The sequence below is a fragment of the Gasterosteus aculeatus genome, chromosome 9 (genome assembly GCF_964276395.1).
Source record: "Gasterosteus aculeatus chromosome 9, fGasAcu3.hap1.1, whole genome shotgun sequence".
Classification (NCBI taxonomy): Eukaryota; Metazoa; Chordata; class Actinopteri; order Perciformes; family Gasterosteidae; genus Gasterosteus; species Gasterosteus aculeatus.
Genome location: NC_135696.1, coordinates 17907649 through 17922713, shown reverse-complemented (window position 1 = coordinate 17922713; position 15065 = coordinate 17907649).

Here is a 15065-nt window from a genome sequence, read left to right as displayed (position 1 = left end):
TAATGGCATTAAAATGGCGTTCCATCATCAAAAGAGGTGATTTGTAATGCATCCAAACTTTATTCAGAGCGATTTGAAACAACTGTGTTTTGTAGGAAGGCGGTGTGCTCGCGTGGAGTGAAAACGGGCCGCCTCCATCCGCTTCCAGCGCCGCCCACTCCGTCCGTCACACCGATTTATCTCTGACCAATAAATCGGGGGGGGGCTGGAATGGTAGACTCTGATTTAGTCTCGAATCGTGGCCCGCCCGTTTCCCCACTCGTCCGCCTCCAATTTGCGTCCCCGTCAATCAATTGGCGCCCGTGATTTCCATGTGCCGCAGATTATGCGCCGTTTATCATCTCAGCTCACCCTAACCCCTGCAGCTGTCTGTCATTCACCGCAATCATCTCTCCCTCTCTGCCTCCAGGAAGCCGGCCTGCCTCCTTCTCTATTCCAGCTCCTTCTTGGATCATTTTTTTTCCCTGCCACAGACAACCTATAAAATCCCCCCTTCCACTTCCTCTTTTTTCTTATGCACATTTTCCGTCCCTTGCTCCCTGCTCTCAATTTAAACCTATCGGGTCTTTTATATTTTCCCGCTCGCTCCGGAACATTTGTGCTCCTATCTGGCCCCTTAAAAATATCAACCATACGTTTTCACATCTTTGGATCGAGCAAATAATGAAACGGGGAAAACACTCAACAGAATGCCAATGTTCACCATGTGTTGCGTGCTGTTGATACGATGTCAACGACAGTGCGGGAAGTCAACAAACTTGGATGTATTTAAAAAGCAACTTTTGCATGTAACCCAATTTCCGATATTATGGCCGCCAATGAACCCTAACCTTCACGCTATTAGAAACACAATGGAAAATGGAACAATTCTCCATGAAAAAATTGTGTAAAAAGGGTATTTTCATAGACAAAAAGGCACCACAGTTTGGGTTTGGTGGATGGATCTACAATATTAAAAGATGAAGACAGAAGCTAACCCAGTATATAAGCGAACCACATGGAGTTCGAGACAGGAGACGAGTAATTCAGGACCAACACCGTTGCTGTAAAGCTTGGTCCGACTTTATCCGCTTTTACAACCATTAAAAAGCATCCGCGCCTCATGTGAATCCATTCAGTGTACCTTTTAGTATCGAGGGAAGCATAGCATCCACAAGTTTCCAGGTGAAACCGCGCTGTGTTTGAAATATACGTCTCCTTCCGACCTCTCCAGGTGATGAGCGTCACTATCACACGAAAACCGGACCGAGAACCAATAAAATCGTAAAGGATTGCGTGCTAGTTCATGGAGCGGAGCCGGGCATCGAGCTGGTTGACGTTCCGCCAAGATTGACGAGTCTGACTTTATGGAGCGGGAGCGGGCGGATTGCTCGAGCCTCAATTACCTCCGTATCAAAGCAGCGGAATCATTTTCACGGTCCTTAGCGGATCGATATGAGACACTGTGTCCTCCAGGCGTTGCATACACCCCTATAGGGCATTCTCTATAGGGGCAGTTACATTTCAACTAAGTCCTTGACACGAGGAGACCATTAAGGGAACAGCGTTTCCACGTGTCCAGCGGCCCGTGACGACAGCCCTCCTTGAGAACGGGGGCCCCGTCAGCACGCGGGATTCGGGTCACTCGATGAAAAAGAAGGGGACCGATCTGAAACCAGCGATTAACGGGCTGATTTATGCACCCTGTGCACTCGGCGATAAATAAAATGAGCCCCAGGAAATAGGCCGAGGTAATTTTGGGCGAAAACACTACTTATCATTAAAGTGTCTACTCTATAATCTCTAATGCTGAACATTTATCACGGTCGACCTGTGAGCCTTTGCACATCGCTGCCGAAAAAGGGGGGAAAAAAACCTATGGGAATCCCTCCGTATCGCCTCTGCCAAGAGGGGCTTTAATCTCTCCTGCAACTCGCGTACAGTGCTCGCTCCGTGAAGTGGTTCGTATACGTGCATGTGTACAAGCTTAGCTGCTCCAAGTGTAAACCAGCTACGTTTCCCATATTGAATGTAAAGGTGAACAAAGGCTTGTAGTCCAGTAAACAGCACAGTTGCACTGCCTCTATAATGCATGTTCAACGGGTATACAAGGCTGATGGACAATCCACGGGGGAAAGAAAAGCATGCTTGCTCTCTGTACCCCGGCGCCCGGCCCTTTCCTACCTCTCCTCACCTCACTGGCCTTTCAGGAGTAATAAAAGCGTGACCTCGCTGCCAGCCACCGGCCACTCCAATCGAGAGGAGGGAGTGCAGGCTGATCTGGGCGGTGAGGCTCTGACGAGTGATCTTCGTATCTCGTTGCTGATGGAAAAAAAAAAAGAAAGTGAGTGAGTGCGAAGGCATGCAAATGATTCGGGGAGGAGCGGACGAGCAGTCAGATTGAAAAGATGTAACGAGGCACGGGTGGAATCTAAAATATTCCCCTTTTAAAAATCCTTTCTAAATTTAGAAAGGTTTATTCATGATGCATCACTGATTTGATCCTGCAGATCTGGTGAACATCACTCGACAGAGAGCAAGTACTGATACTGTACCGATCTCAGAGCAGAAAGCTGTTTTCTGCTCTCACCAGACAATATCATCTACAAAATAAATATAAAAATCGACAAAAATAGCAAAGTTCATCGAGGGATTCCGGATAAACCGGTGGAGAAGGGATTTGTGCGACAGTGGTTCAGTGATGAGACAAAGTGAAAAACACAACGTCTCTTATTCACTGAAGAAAATAAAAATGGTTCTTAGTGAAACAGAACGAGAATAAACAGAAAACCGCAGTAAAGAAATGATCCCTTATTTTGAACCTAATTGATGATGGATCGTGAACGCACTAGTTCTTCTTCCATTAGCAACCCTCCCTGGCCCCCTCACCCACTCCATCACCCCCTCACCCCCCAGTGTTCTTCAATAATGTAAAAGAACATCTGTGCAGAATACTGGCTGCTAAATAATTTGAACTGAAGGAGCCACAAGTCTTGCAGCAGATAAAGAACGACTCTTCAGTAAAGTGGGATCATTACTCCGGAGTCCTTGAAGACTCATCACAGATGGATAAAAGGTTTTCTTCACAGGGCGATCAGGCTCCTGCTCGACGAAAACAGCCCCCGTTGACTCGGTGGAATTGAGGAACAAACGGACGGCCTCACGTGTTCGGGTCACGCGTTTGTCGATCGATGCATCCCAGCAGACCTCCTGACACCACCGACTTGTAATAAAGTCGACCGGCTTCCCCCCTCTGCTTGTGTCATAATTACTACCACCACTGCATGGCTTTGTGACGTGAACGTGTCGTTTTTTAAGGGGGGGGGGGGGTTTACAGGCTCCCCTGAATAAAACTCTACATTATCAAATCCGGTTGGTCGGGTCGACATCAATAAGATGAATTGCAATTTCATCACATTTTAAGACTTTAAGAACGTGACAAAGAAAATAGGCCAAAGGGGAATATCAAAGTTTTCCCGAATGAGAGTCGAAACTTCAAAGAGTTGCCAACTGGGAGTATTTGCAGCGTCAGACTTGACCGCACAGAGATAAGCCGTCATCCGGCTCTCGCGTTCAGCGCACCTCCCGTCTTTGCTCTCCTCGCCCACTTGTGTTTTACATTTGATGTGCACTGTTACACGTACATGTCGCACCATCGATGCAACAACATCAGAACCAAACCAATCGGTCACAATAAAAGAAAAATACTAATAAGTCCACGTTTTTTTACTGTACAAGTTCCATTAATTAAAACTTACTTTATCTAATTTATCATCACTCACATATAATTTGCTCTTAAAATGCCAAAGCAACACCACTACACAATGATTATTTCCCTAAACCCAACGCTACCCAGTATTCATGGGTTATACTTTGGATGCTGCACTTTCACACTGATTGGGTGATGCGCTCGAGTCGAAATGACAAAATGCCGACTGCTGCGTTGATGACATTATAAAAACACCGGGCTGATTACAGTGTAAATCAAATGGGACTGTTGGATACAGTGTGGACATATTTATCAGAATGAAAGGCCAATAAATATTGTTTGGAAAGCAAGAAAACGCTCCAAAGTGCCTTGAAGACGCTCTGTGGTGGTTCTGGTCACACTTTATTTTGCGGTACACTATCAGACGTAATGAGCTCCTAGATCGTCTAATTAGATATCAGGCCATATCAGGTGCCAAATAATCAGTGAGTGACTCCCTCGTAGATTAAAGTAAAACCATGTTGGGTCAAATTGGGTCATGATTTGAAACATCCCTCGTAGTCCGGATGGTCCGCTTAGGAGATAAATCGGATTATAAAGGTCAAGGGATCCTACGTGATCCCATCGGCTCTCTATTTCCACAGTAGCTGTTCCTCAAATAGCATTAACAGAAGGAACTTGATGCACATGTTTGTATAAGTTGGCCCACCGATATGTGGGAGGTCAACAAACGCAAACTATTCATAGATCGATAGCGTGTGATACTCTCTAAAAATCTGGCTCCCATACTTGCGTGGGCAATGACAATAGACGTCGGAAGGAATAAATGGACGGCGGAGCAGCTGCACGATTAATATAATTACTCAAAACTAAAATTACACAAAGCAATTTAAAAATACCGCATGCACAATCCGACTGGAACAATTACCCAGTTTCTCTGAGTGACTTCAGGACAGCAGTCCCCTTATCTCCACCCCTTCTCCAACTTCATCGGGTGAAAATCGTGCTGCGTTCGCAAACAACATTACAAAAAAAAACATCAAACAAAAAGGCAAACATCAAATGCTTTGCACTCTAAAACATCACGTGACTTGACTGCGATTTAGCACCTGATGGCTGTGAGGGTTGCTGTTGCTTTTCTGCGTGCAAACGTAGGCGACTGGTCATTGTGTGCTGTAATGGAAATGCTGTAATACAATAACAAGAGCCTAATGAAATTCACAATTGTTTGGAACGAAAGCATTTGAAGCGCAGTAAAAAGAAAAGAAAATGCATGACTGATAGAAATGTGTTCTAGCTATTCTAAAAGTGATTGACAAAGTCATTGAAGCATCATGCCTTTAAAAATAAGTTGAGTAAGTTAATGAGATGTGTGCACGAATGAGATGTCGCTAACAAACAAATCCTAATGTTTGGAAATGTCCTTTTATGTTTTTCAGAAATGGCATATTGTGCATTCCATTGTAATTCAAATACATTTAAATTAGAATACAAAGAGGAGAGATAATATTATTCCACCACTATCTGTTATCACTGGGGAACAGCCCACATCTTTGAATATGGACACAATAACTACTGGATAACCGGATTATTTTCATTACAATAACCGATTCGGCTGGACTTTCTATTGTGTAAATGTTTTAAAGAAAAGCCCAATTTAATTACTCATTTGACATCAGACAGCACCTGTGAAAGTATCCTCCGTCATAATTATTGACAATAGAAAATCTTTCCACGGAATACGGAGAAAGAAAATCAATACATTGGCAAACTTGAGAAAATGGTTTCGTCCGTCGGAACTGTGTACAGCGGCATCAATAACGCTTCGTGGTCCGGGGGGGGGGGGGTTGGGGGGGTCAGACCCGCCTCCCGTTTCCACAGGTTCGCTCTCACTTCATCCGAGCTGAGAGCCACAGAAGCCTCCTGGCATTGTGCTCTTTTCAGTCATTGCTGGCATGGTTCATTCAGCATAAGCTCGCTACTTATCAGCTCGGTTGACCTTCAGACACCCACTGCCCCCCAAACCCCCCCTCCTCCCCCACCCCTCACACTCTCCTCTCATCAAAGGCAGAGACGATAAGAACTGACTGTGTGGTGATGGAAACCTTCCATGCTGGCGGTCCTCCCTCCCTCCCTCCCTCACTCCCTCCTCCCCCCCCCCCCGGCGCACAGACTGGCCGGCTCCGTTAAGAGAGGGACTCTCCCCCGGCAAGAGATTTACTGCTTCGGTGGTCATCGTGGGAGTAAGGTGGGGGTGGGGGAGAGGGCCAGAACCTCATCAAAAGTTAAGGCTCGACCTTGAGGTCGAACCCACCAGAGGAGGACGAGGTTTAGTGGACCGCCGGATGAAGGAACATTTCATTTTTTTAGCAAAACAAACACTGAATATGCATGAAAGGGCCTTTGTTTGGGCGGCGGCAACTCTCTCGGCAGCCTGTCGTGTGAACATTTCGTTTGATACAAAAAAAAAAGAGTAAAAAGAGCATTTGAATGTTGTGGCGTGACGCCGGCCTGTGGGCCGACATTCACTCGCCCATCTGGGTTGCGGCGCTTGGCGTCGGCAGGTTCTGTTCGAGTGGGATTCAATTAACGTCACGCTGCAAAAGGCAGGATTTTGTTTTGCGCTCACCGGTTGGCCCAGCCGGCAGCGGCTTGGCAGGAGGCCGTTCTGAGAGTGGCAGTCGGGGGGGGGGGAGATGGCTCCGTATCCTCGTGTTAATTAACCCGGGAGGTGGCTGCACAAAGAGGTGTTTTTGTGCTGCGCGAGGGAGGGGCCACACTCCCACCGGCTGTGTACTTTTTCTCAACTCAACTATCGCTACCTTTTTTTTGTACAGATGAACGTGAGGAAACTACAGCTCAAGACCTCCATGTGGCAGAACCGGTGCTCGGACAACGAGTGGATGGAGAACGAAAAGGAGATGATGTGGCTTCCTAACGAATTCTCTCAAAAAGGTGGACAGGATAAGAAATGCCATGAGCTCTTTGACTATTCATGCCCCAAATCCAGTGGGGCGGGTGGGAGGTATCTGCGCAGTCCGTACGCGTGAGGTGAGCGGGCCGCAATCAAGAGGGAGCCGGAGTGGTTTCCACGCCCACGCCGCACGCAAACAGAAGGCAGGCAAAACAAGAGACACGCGGAGGACGAGGGGAACGCGAGGGAGGAACACGGGTCGGGTCGTGACCGAGATAATTGCCTGTACTCCGTCTGGGACCAAGTAATGATGCTGCAACACTTTTTTTTTTTTGCTTTAATTTCTTTGGAAAAGAAGATGATAAATAAACAAAGAAAATGTTTGGGGCATCTGTTAAATTCACTTTCACTATAAAGTAACCACCTTTTTTTCCGATGCTACATGCTGCATGTATGAAAATGACACATAATGGAATTCAAAGAGCAGAGGTGTACATTTTGATGTGATTGCCATTGTGCCGGCTGCGCTCCCATCTAGTGCATCTTTTAACTGCCCACCAAGACCCGTCAGACAAAGGACCCGGCGGAGCGGTCTCGGTGAGTAAGGGCCCTCTCGGGGAAGGCGAGAGTGGGCTGCTGCTGCGGAGCGACGCGCACTCATTTTGACCCGTGTGGGTCATTTCCTGAGGAATGTGTACTGTACTTAGCACAGATGACTCACAGCCACTCGTGTGTTTTTTTTAATGCCCGACGGCGAGGGAGCACTTCACGGTGATACTGTGCGTCTGTATCGCAGAATCAACAAATGGGTTGAAGAGTAAAATTGTCTGCTGAAGTTCTGTACTTTTCTTTGAGTTGGTTGTTAGTTTCTTCTTCTCAATAACTTCAGCACTGGGCCTTTTGGCGTATGACATCAACTATCCAACGTTAGCTTGTTCACGTCATCGTTAGACCGACAAAGCAACCAACAGGGTGTAAAGAGTTTCAAAGTCTGCACATGAGTTCAGTACTTATACAACCTCTCAAAGCACTTTAACACTTCACCCGTTCACAATGGCTGCAAGTTCATGAAATAGTGAATAATAAATGTAGTTTTTTTAATGTGCTATTTTGCTTCAACAGTTACTAAAAAAAACAATAATTTATTCATACTCAATTATCAGCTGCAGCAAACATAATTGTGTGCTCTGTTCAGGACTATAGTTTAGATTATAAATTCTACATTCATGCACAACACTGGAGGCAAAGGCACCGTGTAAAGTACGGTAATTATTAATGCTTCGGCAACGGGCATTTGTATGCTCTGAATAACTTAAACAGGCGTTTGATGCCTCAGATTCAAGCAGACACATTAGTTGTTTGCTGGAACATTTACCCCCTGAAAGACCTCCTCAAAACTACCCATGCAATATTCGTCACATCCTCCTAAATGGCTCTGTGGGATGTGCTAGTTTCATGTCCAGACACGGGGATCATGCAAATAATGGCGCAGGGACCTCATTAAGGTCCCACTATATTTCAGTCTGAACCGATCAATGCAGTGGAGCTGCCTTCAGCGGTTCCGACACACTATACCTCCCGTGCTCTGGCTGAGAAAGAGAACAAACAAGGAAGGAGACCCCCGGTGTGGGTGATGAATGGAAGTTGCTGAACTTCTTATTGACTCACCCTCCGGTTTTTCACAGCAGGTTTGTTCGCGGTGTTCCTGTGGTTTTCAGGTGAGTGAGTTTAACAGTTCTTCCCCTGTTCGAGCAAACCGGAGCCCCTCTTTACTTCAATGTGAAACTGTGTAGATCCAGTAATCACAACCCAAGAGGTCATGGAGGTTTCACCCTCCTGCTTTGTGAAGGCTTATTATCCACATATTGATTGTTTGAAAAGCAGTAGCCATCTTTTTTCTGGAAGAGCTCTGGAAAGGAAATGCTAGCTATGGAAGACATTTTCATTCAAACAGTAACGTCAGTTAAAAAGGGCAGACTTTTTTTAGGTGGAAGTATCAATACGATGGCGTAAACATACTTAATTTGCTTTGAGGAGGCTGCAAAATGTTTTGCCCGAGATGCACCTTTCCCATTAGCATTGTCATGTTTAGTTATTGATAAAATGGGTTGAGTAGTCAAACCAATGAAACTGGTTTTAATTTGCTCCAATCACTGAAATAAACGTAATTTTGCTATGAAATAACAAAACCAAATATTGAATTGCTTCTGGCTCCGAGACTGTTAACCCGGGAAACTTTATGGCACCCGGCACTGAAAAGGAAAAAATAAGAAGAAGATAAACGATTGTTTGTCTGTTAGCGTACAATCTTCACTTGAACTGGAACTGAACTGGACAAATACCAACTTTTATAAACAAGCATGTTTCTTCTACGTCATTTGATGAAATGTCGGAAATTTGTCAAACTAAAGATCAGTGTCTAGAAATAACATGTTGATAAAGATAATTAAAATGAAAACATGCGATTGATCAGCGGAGCGCTGTGTACTTTCTGTGAGACGTGTTTAATGGAAGAATTGAACGGAAGGGAAAAACTGATTGTGTCGCCGTTTTCTAGGTCGGCCATATTTCAGCGGCGGCCAATATCTGATTTTCCCACCGACAATTAAGAACACAGCGTCTACGTAATAGACGAACGTGTGACTCCATCCGCAGCGAGTATTTGCACAGGTGACACACAGTCATGGATTGCAGACCAGCTTGTTGGTGATGAGTGATGATGATGAGACCATCTCAGCAACATGCTTCACCTCCGCTGAGCGTGAATAGATCACCGCAGCCCCTCGACAGTTTACCAGGAAGAGATGTTCGGGTCACAAAAGTTCCGTCCCACCAAGAACCATTGGATCACCATCACCCTGCACGGAGCTCAGGGACACAACCTTGTTTGAACTTCTTCTTATAATAGAACCATTTGTATTATAGTCCAAACTGCCAGCTGATCTTCCTTTTTGGTCCATTATGAAATGTCCCAACAACTATTGGATGTGATGCAGTGAAATGTCGTGTGAGACTTAAAGTTCATGTTTCTGAGTGAACTATTGAATGTCGCCTGAACTTTTTCTTGCACAAAGTGAGATTGATTAGAAAACAATTTTTTTTTAACATTGTTGAATACATTTATGCATGAAAATTTCATTAACCCACGTATGGGCACAGATTTCCCTTCACGTCTATTCAGATTGAGAATAATCCCACCCTGAGGTAAAGGTAAGCCTACTTGACACTTAAATATTAAACGTGAAATGATGGGCTTGAAAGTTCACTCATTGCCGGAAACAGCAGTTGACCGAACAACCTCACCGGAAACAGTTAAAAAACAAAGTTGTGTTAGTTTGTTCCTCTGCTGAGAGGAGCGTTTGCTACGATCAGTTTCAGTTGCACGTTTGCTGCTTTCAAGAGAGTGATTAATAGTTTACTGTGTAAAGCTTGAAAAACAGTACAGTGGTCATTTTTGTGCAGCATAATAGAATACAGGATTTGAAAAAACACAGTCATTAACATTGATGTTGCAGTTGCTGCAGTTGTCTTAATCAATTCAACATTATTTTTTTAACCAATTTTCATGCTGCATAATGAAGCTCCCTCGTGTTTGTCAAATTACAGGTGAATGGCTTTAGAAATCCATCTGAATGGTTTAATTCATCTGAATGCAGATGGTGGGAAATACAGAGAGAGACACAGATTTTATCTTTCCCTGCAAAACCTCCTTCTTGAATTTCTCTATTTAAGCTCTTGGCCACGGCTCAGTGTGAAGAGAAAAGCACAGCATCCAGCCGTGGAACAGGCCCAGGGCCTCGCACCAGGGGAGGCGAAAAGGAACAACAATGCTTGTCTTTCTCCATCTAAAGCGCAGGAGGCAATTTGGCTCCGTGTCCATTTGGCTTCTGCACTGCCGGTCCTCCGTCCCTTCCAGAGTACACGGTCCCCATCTAAGGAGGGTATAATGGGGAACATAACGGTTCAGATGCAGAGCCCCTGGAGAAGGAGTTCAGCATTCTGGTTCCTCGTTTGTGTGCGGGCAGCCGGCCAAACCAGGTGCGCGGCGCGGCTGCGATCGAAAGTCGAAATGCGGGGCGATTTGTGTTTTCCATTGTGACGTCTGACAAAAGGGAAAGAAGAATGTGAACAATGATGATCAATTGAAGCCGCTCTCCGCTCGTGCTGCTCGGTTCCAGGTTTACTCAGAGCTGCGCGAGACCTCTGAACCGACAGTTTGCAATCGAAATAATTTCCTTATTAATTTCATACTGTGGCACGTACCTCATGCTAGGGTCTAAGATTCTACCGATGAACTCTTCAAAAATCTATTGGCAGGCTTTCATGATTTTTGCATTCATTTGCTAAATGTCACCTCTTTTCTAAGGTTATGTGAGAAGAACTTAAAGTTCTGGAGCGGTTTTATTTCCTCTGAACGAGACCTTATCGTCCTTTTGAGGAGATGTGTAAGAAGTGGTTTATGGTGCAATAAAGCCTGTGAATGTCATCATCTCCGTCCCACGCAAAAGGTAGAAGCCCTCGCATCACGGGGGCCGTAAACCCAAAGGGAGTCTGGAAAACATTCCTGGGTGGCGTAAGGTCAGACAGACAGACAGACAGACAGACAGACAGACAGACAGAGGTTTCATTATAACTGAAAGATTCATCCTCATACAGCGAATGCTGTCATCGCTGTTCACTTCAAACTGATACGAACTGTCCGTAGTTAGAAAATGAAAATAATTCGGAATAATTGAACCAAACTTTTTGACAAAAAACATTCTTGGAACATAAAATACTGATCAGTAACTCACTTTATAAACATGTCTATTCTGTCAGAATTAAATGAATACTTCAAAAGTTCTTGTTCTACTTTTATTCTTAAGTTAGATCAGATCAGCGGTTACATCATTCCGAGAGCATGAATGGCAACCGGATGAACCGAACCGTAACCTGCCTGCAAACCGTAAATGTAAGGTAATAGGAACTTTGCCTTCAGCGACGAAAACGTCTCTCGCCAGCAGCCCATCAAATGTCCTCGTCTTCCCGACACCCTGGTGGGTGGTTGTTACGTCGTTAGAAAGAAAAACCATTGTCCCCAAAAGCTGCGGCTCCACCGTCCTCAGCTGCATTAGCTGCAGGGATTCAGTGTGTCCTCCTCCTCTTTTGTCCCACCTGGATCATGTTCCGTCTGCAGGGAAACACCGGAGCTCATCGCCAGTAAACGATCTGAAAAGGTAACAGGACTCAGGAAATAACAGGTTTTGTGTATAAATGTATACGAGACATCCAACCGTTTAACCTTAGGACATGTTTATGGGATTATTGAATATCAGCATCTAGCTTTGAAATAGAAATAATAGAACATCTTACCACAAAAGAAGTATCTTAAAAAGGTTCTAGCATCTATCAAGCTACAAAACTACCACAATGTCGTATAGAAAAAGTTATCCTACAATATATAGACACACAGAGAGCCATAACCCAGAATTACAAACAAAGCAAATCTTGAATGAAGCAATTTGGTTTTATGTCCTAAACATATAAATAATAGAGATTCTTTTTTTCCTCAGATTTGCATTTCATGTCTAAATGACAACAGTGTTGAAAGTTATTCTCAAACACGACGGCACATAACCTCAGGGAGTTCCTGTCCTTGAGTGCGTTGACATCTGAAGGATTTATTCAGTGCCGGTGAAGATGCGGCTCCGGACATCCATCTCTAAAATGTTGGTTTGAAGAGGTGAGTCTAACAGTCTCTGACACATTTAAACACCGTGTTCCTGTTGGCGTGATGATGTTTTGGAGTCGTTGATGAGCTGTAGGGGTCATTCTGTTTCTCCTGGGAAGGTTCACCGTTGTTCCTAATCGTCTCCATTTGTGGATAATGGCTCTTAAACGCCTTAGAAACGGCGTTGTAACCCTTTGCAGGCTGATGAGTGTCAATTACGGTTTCACCTCTGCTCTTAAAATTCTTTATTATCAACCAATGGCTTGATGTCTTTCTTTCTGATATGTTCACTTGCTCACACAGCTTCTATTTAAGTGACGTCTTTGTGGGGCTTGTGAAATTAAACCCAGCTTTCCAGAAAATGTGGCAATTACTCTTTTTTGAATAGCTTTTGTTGTCTTGATAATTAAATAATTTAAAAACTGTATTTTCTATTTACTGGGGGTTATCTTTCTCTTTTAAACATTACACTTTGTCTGATGATCTGACACAAATAGAAGAAACCAGGAAGTGTGGGGGGGGGGGTGTACTTTTTCACAGCACTGCACACACACACACACACGGCCCATTGGGTCCATTGGGCAGACGTGAGGGGAAAATGAAGTTGAAGGAGAGTTTGCCAGCTGAGAGCGGGCCGACTATAATGAGGAGGACGAGGAGGCCGAGGAGGCCGAGCGGCTCTGAACCGCAGAGAGGAGCCGCATCCATCCAACTGCTCCTCGCCGACGAGACACATGCACTGCAGTTTTATGGCTTATCCTGCTAAGCCGGAACATCAGAATGTGCTGGAGGTTTTTCAGAGAGCCAATTGATAGGAATCATGGTGAGGGGGAATGGCTTGTAGGGAACTAATAAAAAAAACAACTAAAACCCAAAGAAACTTGGAACTAAATGGACGATTAAAAGGTCTCTTGATTAGAAAATAGTCAATTCTTTCACTGAGATGTTCGATCGTCACAGATAATATTCAGTAGGTTATTGACTCAAAGTCAGCTAACAAAGTTAACATTAACTTCACAACAAAATGAATTACTGGAGGTTTGCAATGAAACTCCAAAACCTTCCTGCCTTTAATATCATTGTTTTCCTCCCACATTAGGACATCTCCATAACAATAACTCTGTAATAATCTGTAGTAATCTGAGTTAATTTTTGAAATGGTCTCAAAAGAAAATGAAATCTTGCTTGCTGCTGTCTGTTTGGTTTATTTCAAGCAACAAGCAGAGGGTCCCCTACAATGCAAACATCGTTCACATATCATTTATTGGCTTGTGGTATAAAAAGTTCCATAACTTCATAATTCTTTGATGGAACTTTTAATCGCGACAAACTCCCGAAGCAATTTCTGGAATGTGTTTGAGTGTGTGTGTGTGTGTCCACGGTGCGATAACACCGGATGAGTGCCGAGGGTAAATGTTTGTAGAGGTGCTGCTAAATGCACACCTGCAGAGTGCAGATTAGAGCTGAATTATCTGAGGAGCGAGCCTCCGCTGCCGCCTCTGCTTCCTCAATCTCGCTTTTCATCCGAGGCTTTTTTATTGCTGTTTTTCCTCCAATTGAAGGACGACTTCAGGACTCGCAGTCCTCCCCGAACACTTGCATCTAGATAGCGTGTTAACCGTACGAACGTTCCTATTACAACCTGAGCGACTGCATGTCACTTGAATGCTACATTCATGACCGTGCACATCCAGATAATACGCTGTTTTTCCAATTGGGGGCTCTGGAAATACACGGATATCATGAATTCTACGTTATACGCTGAATTCCTGTGTGTAAAAAAATAAAATAAAAATCCATCATATCCAGGTGCATGCATTACACATGACAATAGTAAAAAACTCAAAGCAAAAAGCTAACAAAAATGTAAATTGATTGAGGACAATGCGTTTCCATGGTATCCGGTCGCCTGTTCTGGTCCACAATCCCCGCAATTTATCTTCTCTGCACAAAGATGTTGCACTGCTGAAATTTCAATTGTGTGTGAAAGAAACATCCGTTTGCCGCCATGCAGCTTGTTTACGGCCGGCGCCGCGTACCTGCACCTGTTGGGAGGTCGGAGGTTATGTCAAGTGGTAAAAAAGTTTTTTCTCGAAAGCAGCATGAAATGTTTCCTACAGAATCTAAATCAGAGAACACATTTAGGAAAAGTACCACCTTAAATGTTTTTAACCATCAAAAATCCAACTTGCTGGCTGTACATAATTTTTGGGGTTTGACCGTGAAACACACACACACACACACACACACATGACGTTTGCCTCAGTTTTTTTGCAGCGTTTCGACATTTTAATGAGGAGTGACGGTTGTGGCAGTGTCCTCTGTCTGCTGCAAGACCTGAAACCCCCAATGACCCCCCAGGAGAGAACACAAAATGTATGGAAAACTCCAGGCCTGCACAGACTTGGGTTCCGCGTGTGGAAGGCAGTGCGGTTTGGGATGCGTCTTTGAACTGCTAGTGTGCAATCTACCGGATCCCCGCGCTGTTTACCAGGTGGAGCCGAAGAAACCCCAAAAAAAAAAAAAAACCCCACAACAATCACATCTTGTTTCAGAACGCCGCCGTAATTGGACCCGCAGGTGGACTTTCGGACTCGGGCCGGGCAGGTGTGCCGCTGGTACAAAGTTCAGGGCCTTCAGCTGGCAACCGGCGGGGGCAGGTCGAAATCAAGCAAATGCCGACTCAGCTGTCAGGCGGTAGAGTAAAACTGAGCAATGGGAATTCGAGGCAGAGAAAGAAAAAAAGCAAGAAG